Source organism: Mus caroli, unplaced genomic scaffold (assembly GCF_978045245.1).
Source record: "Mus caroli unplaced genomic scaffold, Mus_caroli_1 scaffold_17, whole genome shotgun sequence".
Lineage (NCBI taxonomy): Eukaryota > Metazoa > Chordata > Mammalia > Rodentia > Muridae > Mus > Mus caroli.
The window spans coordinates 76943443-76960896 of NW_028227272.1; the positions used below are offsets into that span (position 1 = coordinate 76943443).

Here is a 17454-nt window from a genome sequence, read left to right on the forward strand (position 1 = left end):
ATAATTTATTTTTAACATTGACAGTCATGTATTAATCATCTGAAGAAATACTTCAACAATGATTCATAATAAAACAGGAGTGAGATTCATTATAAATTCACATAAAAACAAGATCAAAGTCCAATTTCTCTTTAACTAAAACTGAAAAGTCAATTTGAAAATTCTGTTTTCAGTTACTTTAGATTAAGTACATTGCTTCAATACAATATACTCAGTTGTCATTAATACAGAGCTCCCAGAGACTAAAGGACCCATGGCTCCAGCTACATTTATAGAAGAGTGCCTTATCTGGTATCAGTGGGAGGGGAATTTTTTGGTCCTGTGGAGACTGGATGTCTCAGTATAAGGGGAGGCTAACGGGGTGAAGCAGAAGTAGATGGGTGGTTAGGGAAACACTCTCTTAGAGATAAAGTAGTGGGGACATAGGATGGGGGACTTGTGGAGGAGAGAGGTGGAAGGGGACATTTAAAATGTACATAAATAAAATAACAAATAGAAAATATAAAAATAAAAATGAATACCAATTAATCTGATTTCAATCAACAACGGATGTTTCTTTCCTCCAGTGATTATTCACGTATACAGTAAATAAAATATCAAGAATACTGTTTATTTTATGTACACTGGTACTTTGCGTTCATGCATGTCTCTATTAGGGTGTCAGACGTCTTAAACAGGAGTTACAGATAGCCGTGAGCTGTCATATGGGTTTTGGAAACAGAACCTAGGTCCTCTGGAAACTGCTGAGAAATCTCTCCAGCCCATTTAGTATTTAACTTGGGATGCCTTTATCAGGGCGTACTGGCTATTTTTGTGTCAAGTTGACACAGCTGGAGTTATCACAGAGAAAGGCTCCCTGACCTGTCTGAGTTCCAGTCCTGACTTCCTTTGTGATGAACAACAGCATGGAAGTGTAAGCCGAATAAACCCTTTCCTCCCCAACTTGCTTCTTGGTCATGATGTTTGTGCAGGAATAGAAACCCTGACTAAGACAAATTGGTACCAGCAGAATGGGGTATTCCTGTGACAACCTGACCATGTTTTGGGGAGGACTGTGGAAGGACTTTGGAACTTTGGGCTTGAAGATCCATTTGTTGTTAAGAGCTCTGTCAGATGTGTAGGAGCTTGGAAGATAATGCTGAGAACAGTGCAGAAGATGGAGGCCTGGTTTGTGAAATTTCAGAGGGAAAATTAAAGACTCTCTTCAGGGCCATTGCTGTTTTTATTGTGAAGATTTTGTAGTTCTGGTTAGCTGGGGCTGAAGAATCAGCTGTGATTAACAAGACACCAGAACTATTAAAGCAAAAACTTTGCATTACTGGGACTATTGATGCTGGTTAGCTGGAGCTAAGAAATTAGCGGTGATTAAGAAGAGACCAGCATCATTGAGGTGACATCTTCTGGGAAGTGTTTTCTGAAAGCACAAGGAGGCTGTGTTCCAGAGATAGGCAAGGTTGTACTCCTTCTGCAGTGGGACTTGGTAATGTGTAAGGGTCACCCAGGTGGTACTGGTTTTGAAGGTATGAAGGGGTCACGCAGAGTAGCTGAGGCTCGGCACTGTGAGAGGCCATGGAAGGCCATTGGTGAAGGTGCAGCCCCAGTTGTAATTGAAGGCCCAGGACTGAAGGGGTCACGCAGTATTTTGGAGATGCCAGTACCACGAGATGACCACCAAGAGCAGCAGCAGCAGTGGAGTACAGGCATCTGGAGCCCAGAGGACGACGTGTGTGCTACAAAGGGCATGTCTGGAGAAGTGACCCAAGCCCTTGGAGGAGCCCAGAAGATCGTGAGTTGGATCCCAGACGTTGGGCAGTTGGAGATTGATTTTTGCTTTGATTGTGACTGTGCCCTGATATTTTCCCTCTTGAAGGAAGACACTGTTTTAGTGGAGCCCACAGTTAAGAGACTTTTAATTGTAAAGAGACTTTGGATTTTAAAAAGAGATGGATATTTTTAAGAGATTGAAAATTTAAGAATATGTAAAGACTGTGGGACTTTTAAAGTTATTTAGATCTTGGGGATGAATAAGAATGTAAGAGTTGAGGCTTACTAGTGATGTGTTTGTGTGTCAAGTTGACAAGGGGTCAATTGTACTGGCTATTTTTGTGTCAACTTGACACAGCTGGAGTTATCACAGAGAAAGGAGCTTCAGTTGAGGAAATGCCTCCATGAGATCCAACTGTAAGGCATTTTCTCAATTAGTGATCAAGGGGGAAAGGCCCCTTGTGGGTGGGATCATCCCTGGGCTGGTAGTCTTGGGTTCTATAAGAGAGTAGGCTGAGCAAGCCAGAGGAGGCAAGCCAGTAAAGAACATCCCTCCATGGCCTCTGTATCAGCTCCTGCTCCCTGACCTGTCTGAGTTCCAGTCCTGACTTCCTTTGTGATGAACAACAGCATGGAAGTGTAAGCCGAATAAACCCTTTCCTCCCCAACTTGCTTCTTGGTCATGATGTTTATGCAGGAATAGAAACCCTGACTAAGACACAGGGTAAAGAACAAGAAGCCATCTTTGGTAAATGTGATTGCCTAAAGATTGTAAATAGAAAAAAAGGAGGGTGTTAAGGTAAAGGAAGTTTACATTACTTTGTTTGTTTGTTTGTTTTTGTTTATTTTATGTTAATTATGTATTTTACTCATTTACATTTCCAATGCTATTCCAAAAGTCCCCCATAATTTCCTCACTCCCCCACCCACCCACTCCCACTTCTTGGCCCTGTCATTCCCCTGTACTGAGGCATATAAAGTTTGCATGACCAAGAGGCCTCTCTTTCCACTGATGGCCGACTAGGCCATCTTCTGCTACATATGCAGCTAGAGTCAATCGCTCTGGGGTGTACTGGGTAGTTCAGATTATTGTTCCACCTATAGGGTTGAAGACCCCTTTAGCTCCTTGGGTACTTTCTCTATCTCCCCCATTGGGGACTCTGTGATCCATCCAATAGCTGACTATGAGCATCCACTTCTGTGTTTGCTAGGCCCCGACATAGCCTCACAAGAGACAGCTATATCAGGGTCCATTCAGCAAAATCTTGCTAGTGTGAGCAATGGTGTCAGCGTTTGGAGGCTGGTTATGGGATGGGTTCCCAGGTATGGCAGTCTCTAGATGGTCTATTCTTTTGTCTCAGCTCCAAACTTTGTCTCTGTAACCCCAATTCCAAGCTTGTACAACCACACTGGAAATTAGTCTGGAGGTTCCTCAGAAAATTGGACATAGTACCACCAGAGGATCCCACAATACCTCTCCTGGGCATATATTCAGAAGATGTTCCAACCAGTAAGAAGGACACATGCTTCACTATATTCATAGCAGCCTTATTTATAATAGCCAGAAGCTGGAAAGAACCCAGACATCCCTCAACCGAGGAATGGATACAGAAAATGTGGTACATTTACACAATGCAGTACTACTCAGCTATTAAAAAGAATGAATTTATGAAATTCCTAGGCAAATAGATAGACCTGGAAGACATCATCCTGAGTGAGGTAACCCAATCACAAAAGAACTCCCATGACATGTACTCACTGATAAGTGGATATTAGCCCAGAAACTTAGAATACCCAAGATATAAGATGCAATTTGCAAAACATATGAAACTCAAGAAGAATGAAGACCAAAGTGTTTACATTACTTTTGATTCATCATTAAATGAATAAGAAAAGAAAACTGAGGAATCAGTTGAATAAGACTTATAGACTAAGATGTAGGTACAATTTTAAAACAACCTTGTCTGTGATATTTAAGTAACATAAGCAGACTCAAGGTGTATGAGTCTGTGTAGATAACGACCATTTTTCTGCAACAAAATATTTTACAGAGTTGGAAAAGTGTTCTTTGCACCCAACATCATTTTTATGGAACTGACTAGGAAAAAGATTATGGAAACATGTTAGGTTTATGCATCAGAGAATATTCTCTTGAACAAACCTGGACTTGATGGAGAAGGACAGTCCTAGCAAAATCAATGAGAGGTTTCCTCATGGAGTTGTTATTGGACATTATAACTTACATGATGTGTGCATGTGATTTTCATACTATAACCTTAGATAAAATATTTAAGACATAATGTAAATGCATCTAATGAAATATATGTATTTTGGCAGTCTGTTTAGCTGCAAATGGAACAATTATCTTGGAAGGATAGTTCACTGCAGTACTTGGAAACAACTAATTAGTGTTTTTTCAACCTTCTTAAACCTGTAATTATTTAATATGGTTCTTCATATTGTGGTGACCTCTCAAAATAAAATTATTTTGTTGTCATTCCATAACTGTAATTTTGTTAGTGAAGATTTGTAATATAAAAATCTGGTATGTAGGGAAATTGATATGCAAAACCCAAAGGAGTTGTTACTGGCAAGTTGATAACCATTGTCCTAAATGCATTTAAGAATCTAAACGATTAGGTCACAGTAAAGAACCTAAGTAAACAGCTAATTTAATATATTCAATTCAGGCCAATGGTAGTGTATCCATATCTCTTACTACAAAACTTCATATATGGAAGAAACAATTCTATCATATCCCTTTATGAACAAAACATTGCTACATGAATATTGCCTTAGTAATCTCATTATAATAAAATATCAGAAATAGCAATATACAGCAAAATTGTTTGTAATAGAAGTAAAATGATGAAATAATTACAACAGTGCATTCCAAAATCTCTAACATTACTATAAAAATCTCTGAAATTTTTGTTGTATTTGTGATTGAGCTTGTGTTTTCATTCATAGTATAAGTTCAATATAAATCGTACATGATCTAATGTGTTCAATTTCATTTACAAAACTTGAAAGTCCATTTTGTGGAATTCATCTTTCAATGGCTGAGTGGGTAGCTTCAATGTGGACTGCATTAGCTCCTGACACCAATTATTAAAGTCTCAGATCCGATTACAGTTAATTATTCAGAGTCTCTGTAGCATGTAATAAGATATCTTCTTTTATAATTATAAACATAGAAACAGTCCTCCTCCCAAAATGTGTATAGACACTCAACAGCAATTACAATGTTTGGTAAGCTTTTGTACATTGCAAGGAAGAAAGTTTCTAATTGCTTACTGATTACCATTCAAGATAGAATTTTTTTTATTTTGTTTGTTTTTTTTTAAAGCAACAAAGATTTGACATTCTAATTTTTTTTAAAAAGGTTGCCTACTGCACACTTAATTACGTAACAATATTCTTCCTTGCACTGCTCAATCTGAGCACAACTTCCCTCTCCTGTTTAAAAATCTAAATAGCTCATCAAGCCCACAATGGTTCTTATTACATAGTAGATTTTGCCCCCTTTAAGAACACTTTGTTTATAACACTTGACACAATGTGCCCTTTCTGGAAAGAAACTTGAACAGGATATGAGCAATGCAATGTTCCATAAAATAAAAACCAAGATCACATTGTTAACATCATAGAATGAATCAAGTTCCATTAGTATGAGTTTGAAGAGAGCTACCAGTATACCCTTCAGAATCTCAAGGCATTATTTTATTGAAATATTAAAACCTTGATCATTTCATTTTCTGTACGCCAATTTTGTAGGTAGAACCAGTCTATTTTATGGATGTGTTTTCAGTATAAGAAATCACCAGTAAATGGAAACTGGGTCTTCTCAGTGCAAACCTATATGTCTTTTCATTTTTTTGTGTTGCTCCTCTTAGAAAGTGATAACATTTCCCTTTGAAATGACTCAATTGTGCTAAGATCACTTCATCCACAGATAACAAATTAGTAAATGGGGAACTAGAGACCCATGTAGGGATAATGATCTATGCTTTATGATTGCACACCACAGAAAACTGCTTTAGGGAAACAGCAATTTGACTTCAATTTTAAAGCGTGTATTCTTATGGGACTTGACATCTCTGGAAATTTTTGTGTAATTACTTTTGTTATATATAAAATACACAACATAGATTCCCCAAAGGAAAACAAAGGTAGGAATCTTGGGACTTATGAAGATATTTAGGAGTTAGTATGGTTTTATCCCACTCTACAATTGCCAGCAACGGACTCTGTGCTTGTGCAGTTACTATATAATCTATTACGATTCCAAGTCTACTGTGTCATGTATTTTCTTTTCAATATTAAAAATCATGTCACTTCCACATGGTCAAATGTGTTTGGTTGATACTCAAGTGGACGTGTCAAGTGTGTTATTTTTCCTATTTCACATTGAATTTGTTTCTTGAGTTTAAGAGATACTATTATGGATGGCAAGCACCATCTTAATAATGTGATTTTTTTCAAAATTAAGGAAAATTTAATCTCTGTTTTGGTAATCATTATGAGAACTTTCTCATACAGCACTAACACAAGTATGGTGGGTTCTATTCATATATACTCATGAATTTAAAAAACATCACAATTTCGACACTGTACCTTCCCCTTAAATCACTGTATCATAGAAGAGCAAGTAATGAGGTGATCTGAAAATGTTGTACACATGCCAATATGGCTCTTTTTGTTTTTTATGAATGAGGCAATTTATTAGCCCAGCATCCTTTGTTCTAATGCTTCTTGTTGGCAGCTGCCACCTGTCCAGCGATCCTGTCCAGATCTCTCTGTCCCTGAGGTGTTAGCTTGCGGCCTCCATCTTGGTCCTTTCCCACCATTTTCAGCCCCTCCAGAGCTTGGAGGACACAGCGGGCCACACTCTTAGAGCCTCTGCTGAAGTGGCTGGGTCTGACACAGTTTCTCTGCTGTCCTCCGTAGATCTTGGTCATGCAACCAACCCTCGCACCACCTCAGAGGTACAGGTGCCATGCTGTGGAAGCAGCTTGTATGTAGAACCAGTTCTCATTATATGGGGCAAGCTCTTTATGTTTGGCCAGCTTGACTGTGTCCACCCATTCGAGGACTTTCGGCTTCCTGGACTTTTGGGGGAAGGCTGCCAGAGCTCTGATGAACTCCTGCTGGTTAACATCTTGTACAGTATCTTCAGGAATCATGCAGCCTCCGCGCTGAATATGGCTGAATATGATATGCTGTTTGTTTGTTTGTCTGTTTGGTTGGTTGGTTGGTTGGTTGGTTTTTCGAGACAGGGTTTCTCTGTAGAGCCCTGGCTGTCCTGGAACTCACTTTGTAGACCAGGCTGGCCTCGAACTCAGAAATCTGCCTGTCTCTGCTTCCCAAGTGCTGGGATTAAAGGCGTGGGCCACCACTGCCCGGCATGATATGCATTTTTGAAGAGGGCACTCAAGTTTCTTCATGTGGGAAAAGTATGCTTTTGTGAATGTGAAAAGGGAGGACTATTTTCCTCCTTTCATATACATTATAGAATTAATTCTAACCTTAATACAATGTTTCTAGCCTGTCATAGGTGTTGTAGAATTAGACAATACAACTTAGTACTTCCATGACATGACGAGTTGTGATTATGTCTGAGTTCCTTCAGATATTATAAGACAGATCAGGTCAACCAAATACCATCATTCATTAATATAAAACAAATATCCAACAAAGTAAGAAAATAATTCAAATTACATTCATATATGTAAGTCTTCTGGTCATCTATCTATATAGAGATTAACACCTCATAGGAGAAACTTTGGTACTAACCTAAAATAGACTGATGATATGAAGTATATTTTAGTCCTCTACTAACATCTGAAGACCATTCATACTTAAATGTAGACAAAGCCCATTCCAAGAAAATATGTTCCACTTGATGTTATTTAAACCCTCAAATTTGAATACTATGCTTTACCAATGGCTTTGATCTTTCAAAACAGGGGAAAGCCTACACAACATACACAGTGTGAAAACACAGCTTCAAAACATATATGTGGAAATATATTATTTAAAATATGATTGTCCACTGAGGAGATTGATAATTGGGTAAAATTTGCCTGCAGCACAAGTATGAAGAAGTAAGTTTAAATCCCAGAGTCATATAATATCTGGACATAGAAACAGACCATCCACCATCCAAATTCTACAGTGAAGGTGATGGGTCAGCTAGATCAGAATATGCTTTGAAAATGCTTCAAAAAGAGTCTATATAAAGTAAGGTAGAAGTTAAGGACGTCTTCAAACTGTCCTCTGACATGATTTGTGGCATTGCTAAGTATCACACACCAAATGGTGTCCACTTGCACATAGGAACGCACACAAATCTTTGTAACACAATAACTGCTGGAACCAATACATAGTTGAGATTCTAGTGCAATGGTAAATGTGTTCCATTATTATATAACTCCTTCATTTCAATTCTATATTAAATAAAAAAATAAACTCATAGTCTAAAGTCTGATTATTTTTATGTAATAGACACAACTACTCTTTTTAGTACTTCTATTTCCACTTGAGCAATTTAGTACCAGTAATGGCAAGGTCGTCCTTTCAATGTGAAGTCTTTGAATAAAGTCTCTGTGCAGTTGCTCTGTGACTGTTTCTTGCAAAGCTCTAACAGTCTGCATGGCTAGTAGGAACAGTTACTCATTCCTCTAAAATTAAAGTTGTACTGTATTGTATTTGGGAACTAACTTGCAAAATATGTGAAACTTTGAAAACAGAAGTCTTTGAGGGTTTTTTTTTATGGACTAAAAACATAAAACCGTGCATTGCAACAATTATTCCATGATCATCATTTGTGTCTTAATACTAAACAGATTCTTTAATCACTGATTTTTTTAGTGATGAAAAGAATATAAATTAATGACACCAAATAATTTGCTTAATAATTGGGAACTGAGTTTAATTCATACATTTCATTTTTGTAAGTACTCAATGAGAGCTTAGCAACTGCATGCCCTCAAATAACTAACAATTATTTTTATTGGTTTTCTTGATCTTTAAGTCCACTATTCTTCCTGAGAACAGATGGTATATCTACTTACATTAGTAGTACATTTGCAGTGTAGTGTAATATTTAGCTATATTTTATTACTGCTCATTTCACTGAATGTAGGATAAATAACCTTCTGATCTTAATTAATGTACATACATTTTCTGAATAAAATTAATTGATTATTTTTGACAATATTATATAAACTATCTGTCTTCATTACTTTTACTGAATATTCTTTAAGCTAAATAGGTCAGTTCTTGTTACTCCTATGCACAGATCAACCATGAAAGCCATGTAACAATACAGACTTTAACCATTTAACAAAGAGTTCATTTATTTTGCTTAGCTCAACTTGCTTCAAACCAGCAGCTTTCTTATTGGTGGAATTCAATGCTAAATAGTTTGAACATAACCTTGGAGTGAATTCTTTTCTTTCCTTGTAGTCAATTACCCTCTTCGAGCTTTTCATAAAACAAAGGACTGTGCAAGGCTGCACTGTCAGTACAGCCAAGACCAAAGTGGTAGAAGTAAGCAACGCTCTGGGGAATACTGCAAATGCAATTTCTGCCTCCTACTTGGAAGTTGAGTGCCAGCAACAGTCTAATAGAAACCCTTTGCTTTCAGGGTGATCCATTCCAGTGTGATAAGCACTACAATGAAGTTAATATCATTTCTCAGAGGCAGACCTTTTCATGCAGTTAACTATGTGTAAAATTGTCTTCCTTTTCTTTCTTATTTGACATATATCCCAAATTTATAATAAGTCTGGCATGCACTTCCACTAAGCAGTCTGATCTTCCTCTTAGTGTTTGATTTATGAGGACTTAAGAAGGAGATATGTCCAGACTGTCTTAGTGGATATATCTTGTCGATGTATTTTGTTTAGTGTTCTAATTGCAATGAGCTTTTCCTTCAAAATCCACTCTTATAAACAGTTTTAGCTTTCTACATCGAGTTAACCACCAAATATTAAAAATATAAAAAATAAAATATATATAAAAATAGATTTTTCTTCTTTCAAATATATACTTAACTAGTAACATTTCTTATGATGTTCTGTAGGGTATCATTTTCTTACACATAGGCACTGAGTAATATATCACATATCATTTTGTATTCACAGTTAGTCTAAGTGTTTCTTCCCGTGATGCTTTTTATTAGTTATTTTATTTTTCTACATTTCAAATGTTATTCCCCTTCCCAGTTAGCCCCTCCCACTCCCTCCCTGTCCCCCTGCTTTTTTGAGAGTGCTGCCCCCACCCACACACCTACTCCCTCTATACTGCCCTATATTTCCCCTAGTCTGGGATGAGAGGGAAGTTACTTTTCTTTAAGGCTAGGATACTAGGTAGGCCAGCTATTTTCCTATGGATAACTACACATCCAACATTGTATTGAGGACACAATTTAGATTCCAGAAGTTTAAAGAAAATTAGAAATAAAGAAAGAAATCAAGGACTTTTTAGAGTTCAATGAAAATGAAGCCACAACATACCCAAACTTATGGGACGCAATGAAAGCATTTCTAAGAGGAAAACTCATAGCTCTGAGTGCCTCCAAAAAGAAACTAGAAAGAGCACACATTAGCAGCTTGACAACACACCTAAAAGCACTAGAACAGAAGGAAGCAAATTCACCCAAGAGGAGTAGACGGCAGGAAATAATCAAACTCAGGGGCGAAATCAATCAAGTGGAAACAAAAAGAACTATTCAAAGAATCAACCAATCAAGGAGCTGGTTCTTTGAGAAAATCAACAAGATAGATAAACCCTTAGCCAGACTCACTAGAGTGCACAGGGAAAGAATTCTAATTAACAAAATCAGAAATGAAAAAGGAGACATAACAACAGATCCTGAAGACATCCAAAACACCATCAGATCCTTCTACCAAAGGCTATACTCAACAAAACTGGAGAACCTGGATGAAATGGAGAAGTTCCTAGACAGATACCAGGTACCAAAGTTGAACCAAGATCAGGTTAATGATCTAAACAGCCCTATATCCCCCAAAGAAATAGAAGCAGTCATTAATAGTCTCCCAACCAAAAAAAGCCCAAGACCAGATGTGTTTAGTGCAGAGTTCTATCAGACCTTCAAAGAAGATCTAATCCCAGTTCTACACAAACTATTCCACAAAATAGAAACAGAAGGTACTCTACCCAACTCATTCTATGAAGCCACAATTACTCTGATACCTAAACCACAAAAAGACCCAACAAAGATAGAAAACTTCAGACCAATATCCCTTATGAATATTGATGCAAAAGTCCTCAATAAAGTTCTTGCTAACCGAATCCAAGAACACATCAAAACAATCATCCATCCTGACCAAGTAGGTTTCATCCCAGGGATGCAGGGATGGTTCAATATACGGAAATCCATCAACGTAATCCAGTATATAAACAAACTCAAAGACAAAAACCACATGGTCATCTCGTTAGATGCAGAAAAAGCATTTGACAAAATCCAACACCCATTCATGATAAAAGTCTTGGAAAGATCAGGAATTCAAGGCCCATACCTAAACATGATAAAAGCAATATACAGCAAACCAGTAGCCAACATCAAAGTAAATGGTGAGAAGCTTGAAGCAATCCCTCTAAAATCAGGGACTAGACAAGGCTGTCCACTTTCTCCATATCTATTCAACATAGTACTTGAAGTCCTAGCCAGAGCAATTCGACAACAAAAGGAGATCAAAGGGATACAAATTGGAAAAGATGAAGTCAAAATATCACTTTTTGCAGATGATATGATAGTATATATAAGTGACCCTAAAAATTCCACCAGAGAACTCCTAAACCTGATAAACAGCTTCGGTGAAGTAGCTGGATATAAAATTAACTCAAACAAATCAATGGCCTTTCTCTACACAAAGAATAAACAGGCTGAGAAAGAAATTAGGGAAACAACACCCTTCTCAATAGTCACAAATAATATAAAATATCTTGGCGTGACTCTAACTAAGGAAGTGAAAGATCTGTATAATAAGAACTTCAAGTCTCTGAAGAAAGAAATTCTAGAAGATCTCAGAAGATGGAAAGATCTTCCATGCTCATGGATTGGCAGGATCAACATTTTAAAAATGGCTATCTTGCCAAAAGCAATCTACAGATTCAATGCAATCCCCATCAAAATTCCAACCCAATTCTTCAACGAATTAGAAAGTGCAATCTGCAAATTCATCTGGAATAACAAAAAACCTAGGATAGCAAAAACTCTTCTCAAGGATAAAAGAACCTCTGGTGGAATCGCCATGCCAGACCTAAAGCTTTACTACAGAGCAATTGTGATAATAACTGTGTGGTACCAGTATAGTGACAGACAAATAGACCAATGGAATAGAATTGAAGACCCAGAAACGAACCCACACACCTACGGTCACTTGATCTTCTACAAGGGAGCTAAAACCATCCAGTGGAAGAAAGACAGCATTTTCAACAAATGGTGCTGGCACAACTGGTTGTTATCATGTAGAAGAATGCGAATCGATCCATTCCTATCTCCTTGTATTAAGGTCAAGTCTAAGTGGATCAAGGAACTTCACATAAAACCAGAGACACTGAAACTTATAGAGGAGAAAGTGGGGAAAAGCCTTGAAGATATGGGCACAGGGGAAAAATTCTTGAATAGAACAGCAATGGCTTGTGCTGTAAGATCGAGAATTGACAAGTGGGACCTCATGAAACTGCAAAGCTTCTGCAAGGCAAAAGACACCATCAATAAGACAAAAAAACCACCAACAGATTGGGAAAGGATCTTTACCTATCCTAAATCAGATAAGGGTCTAATATCCAATATATATAAGGAACTCAAGAAGGTGGATTCCAGAAAGTCAAATAACCCCATTAAAAATGGGGCTCAGAATTGAACAAAGAATTCTCACCTGAAGAATACCAAATGGCAGAGAAGCACCTGAAAAAATGTTCAACATCCTTAATCATCAGGGAAATGCAAATCAAAACAACCCTGAGATTCCACTTCACACTAGTCAGAATGGCTAAGATCAAAAATTCAGGTGACAGCAGATGCTGGCGGGGATGTGAAGAAAGAGGAACACTCCTCCATTGTTGGTGGGATTGCAAGCTTGTACAACCACTCTGGAAATCAGTCTGGCGGTTCCTCAGAAAATTGGACATAGTACTACCGGAGGATCCAGCAATACCTCTTCTGGGCATATATCCAGAATATGTCCCAACCGGTAAGAAGGACACATGCTCCACTATGTTCATAGCAGCCCTATTTATAATAGCCAGAAGCTGGAAAGAACCCAGATGTCCCTCAACAGAGGAATGGATACAGAAATTATGGTACATTTACACAATGGAGTGCTACTCAGCTATTAAAAAGAATGAATTTATGAAATTCCTAGCCAAATGGATGGACCTGGGGGGCATCATCTTGAGTGAGGTAACACAATCACAAAGGAACTCACACAATATGTATTCACTGATAAGTGGATATTAGCCCAAAACTTAGGATACCCAAGATATAAGATACAATTTGCTAAACGCATGAAACTCAAGAAGAATGTAGACCAAAATGTGGACACTGTGCCCCTTCTTAGAATTGGGAACAAAACACCCATGGAAGGAGTTACAGAGACAAAGTTTGGAGCTGTGATGAAAGGATGGACCATCTAGAGACTGCAGTATCCAGGGATCCATCCCATAATCAGCTTCTAAATGCTGACACCATTGCATACACTAGCAAGATTTTGCTGAAAGGACCCAAAGATAGCTGTCTCTTGTGAGACTATGCAGGGGCCTAGCAAACACAGGAGTGGATGCTCACAGTCAGCTATTGGATGTATCACAGGGCTCCCAATGGAGAAGCTAGAGAAAGTACCCAAGGAGCTAAAGGGATCTGCAACCCTATAGTTGGAACAACATGATGAACTAACCAGTACCCCGGAGCTCTTGTCTCTAGCTGCATATGTATCAAAAGATGGCCTAGTCGGCCATCACTGAAAAGAGAGGCCCATTGGACTTGCAAACTTTATATGCCCCAATATAGGGGAATGCCAGGGCCAAAAGAATGGGAATGGGAGGGTAGGGAAGTGGGGGGCGGTATGGGAGACTGTTGGGATAGCATTGGAAATGTAATTGAGGAAAATATGTAATAAAAAAAGAAAAAGAAAATTAGAAACAAAACTCATTAGGTATGAAAGTGGTACAGTGAGACTCGAGGAGTTGGAGGGAATGGTGAATAGTAACAAAATGTACTGCATGCAATTAACACACACACACACACACACCAATGCAGAGAGACGTGTTTAACAATTAAATGTACCTCAGAAAATACTAACTCTGTGTTTATTTCTTACTTCAAATACGTAAGCTTTAAAAGAATTAGAAAGATTGAAACTAAAGCTTAGTGGTAGAAAGCTTGCCTAACCAGATCAAAGTTCTGGGTCAAATCTTAGATTCCTAGCTCCAAGTAAAGAATTAGAGGAATAAAAATCAAACAAGCAACAACAACAAGTAGTTCATTAAATCTATTTGCCTAAGTCTTCAATTTACTTTCATTAAAAAAAAAATCAAACATTATACTTAGATATGATTCTATGAAGAGATACTTTATTATCCCACTCCCTGTACAAAGTGATTTATTGTTAGAAATATTTTTCTTATGGTGTTTTTCAGTTTGTTTCACATTTAACCTAAAGCTCCAATTTCAGAAAATAACTTCACACTGTACATTAAAAATATGGGTGTATGCTGTCAGTTTGATGGTCTAGTGTTTGAGAGATCTCAGGGGTCCAGATTAATTGAAACTGCTGGTCCTCCTACAGCATTGCCCTTCTCCTCAGCTTCTTCCCATCTTTCCCTAATTCAATCACAACGGTCAGCTGCTTCTGTCCATTGGTTGGGTGCAAATATCTGCTTCTGACTCTTTCAGCTGCTTGTTGGGTTTTTTTGGAGTGCAGTCATGATAGGTCCCTTTTTATGAGTGCTCCATGGCCTCAGTAATAGTGTCAGACCTTAGAACCTCCCCTTGAGCTGGATCCCACTATGGGCTTGTAGCTGAACCTTCTTTTCCTGAGGCTCCTCTCAATTTCCATCCCTGTAATTCTTTCAGACAGGAACAATTATGGGTCAGACATACACCAGCTGATATCAGACCCCAAACACACATACAGTAGGAGATTTCCAGGTCTGTGTTTATTCAGAGATAAGGCACCTAACCCTTAAGAGACTGGAGGCCCCAGGGAGTTTAGAGGTCAGGTACTGGTGGGGAGGGGGGCATCCACATGGAGAAAGGGTAAGGTTGGATGGAGGTGTGGGATGTGGAGCAGACTGAGGGTGGATGGCACAGCAGAGAATAGAATATGGAGTGTAAAAAATAAATTAAAAATAAAATTAAATAAAAAAACAAAAGTAGATTGCAAAAAAAAAGAAAAAAGAAAGAAAGAAAGAAAGAAAGAAAGAAAGAAAGAAAGAAAGAAAGAAAGAAAGAAAAAGAAAAAAACAAAAAACAAAAAGAGTGTGCCCTTTGGTAGTTCACTTGTGGAACGGGGGTTTGGGGGGAGTTGGGGGAAAGTAGATGAATATGAATGGATATGATCAAAATATATCACCTAAAATTATCAAAGGATTAATACATAACAATAATAATTGTCATGCTCCAGGTATATTTTACATATTGCTGCAAGTATTTTATGTTGCATAATATATTAAAATTTTAAAAATATAAAAAAATTATATGGGAACATATATTTTCCCTTTTGTAAGTTTCAACTGAAAAATTCTAAATGACATTTGGATACATGTAATGGATATTTAATTCTTTTGAAGTTGAATTAGAGCATTAAAAGATTATGTCTATTTTAAATAGGAAAACAACTTTGCATTCAAATAAATAAATTTTGCTGTTTTGATTTATCTGATACATAATAGTTGGTTTTTCCAAATAACAACTTATTTTGTAGAAATTTAGTAAACACCCCAGTGGAATTTATACTTCAAAAGTGTGTCAACCGCCATTTATGACTCTTGTTTCCCTTTCTGTTTTGTACTCCCTTGTCCTTTTAATCATGACAAACTTGCCTTCGGGTTTTCCTTACATCATTTTGAAAGCATATTTCTATGGTTATACAGCAGTATGAAATATAGCTTTCTGAGGACATGATGATAAAATAAGTGATATTTCCTTGGTTGTCTGTATGCAGTGCTATAACGCATCTATTCGTACTTCAAAAATTTCAAGACTTTGTGAATAATAATGTTTTAAAATGCAAGCATATGAGAAGATTCCAGAATAATTTTCATCAACCAAAAGACATGTTTTTATATTTTCAAATTAGTATAAAATAGAAACTTCAGTTCAATATAAGAAAAGCCTAAATAAACAATCTTAATGTTGTTTAACTACATAATGCATGAGAGAATAAGTGGCCAACAGAGAATTTATTATAGTGACTTACATATGGTAGAGTACACAAGTGTCACCTCGTAGGAAATGTTACTAAATGTCACAATTTCCTATGCACTTTAATGTATGACCTTGAGCCTTCATTTTTTGTCTCTCTATGTAAACATCAGTCCTAAGTAGGCAACTAATATTTTGTCTAGGATAAAGTAGATATATTTTCTTTATTCTTGTTTCACATGTGAAGAAATGTTTCCTATATGCAATGTATAGATCCTAAATATTTATTTTTAATTTTGATAAGACTTTTATTGAGATGAAATTCATATAGGCTAATCCATCCATTTAAATGTAGAGTTCAATCATATTCAGTATACAATAGCAGCTGTTATTTATCAGGGAGTCATTCCTATTAGTGACTCCAGAAAGATCCTTGAAGATATGCACACTCCACAGTCCACAGGAGTGTTCTCTGCTTCTTCTTGGCTGAAAAGCTTCAGCCACATCTCCCTCCTAGTTTACATTGCTGAGTTATCTCAAGGATTGTTATACAAAGCAGATTCAGACAAAAATAAAAACAAAGGTCTCTTCAGACCTCCCCGGCAAACCTATGGCACCCTGAAAAACAAACAAAGCAAAACAAAACAAACAAGCAAACAAATAAAAAAGTTTCCTCTTCAAGGTTGCCACAGAGTACCACAGTCGATCTGACTTTCTAGGTTTTATGTCCCAGGACCTCTTTTGTACTTTGGGATCATTACTGAGTAAAATAAGAACTGGTTTAAACCAAGCACTCTAGTACTATGAAAGGCAGTGTAAGAACTGAACTGAACATGTTATAAAGTGAGTAATCTAGGTAGCACTGAAAACAGATAATCAGAGAGAAGAGGTGACTTACGTATCACTGACTGAATCGGGAAGTTGCAGGTTTTAATTATGGCACTTAGAACAGTATGCAAGTTAAATATCATGCAGGGTTAAACATGGATATTTCCAAGCATTGTATTTCAAAATTTTAGGATGCAGCTAGCTATAGCTTCAAGAACCCATAGGAAAGAGACCATGACAAGGAAATAGAAGAATAAGAACCATGTGACTGCAGCAATTACTTATTAAGCATCTTATTATCTCTCCAATTGAAATTCTTTACCCATAAATCATCACACAGTAAACTTTCCCAAGCTTCTCAGTCCGAAACTCACTACCCACTTTCTGTTTCTAGAGATGAATAAGCACGGTGTATGTATTTTGTATAGGTAGAATAATATAATATTTGTTTTTTTTTTATATCA

The 17454-nt window shown here is 37.2% G+C and overlaps 1 pseudogene; it reads right to left on the reverse strand.

The window, feature by feature from the left end:
- Positions 1-6488: 6488 nt before the first annotated feature.
- LOC110311341 (small ribosomal subunit protein eS19 pseudogene) lies at positions 6489-6950 on the reverse strand (annotated as a pseudogene).
- Positions 6951-17454: the final 10504 nt, after the last annotated feature.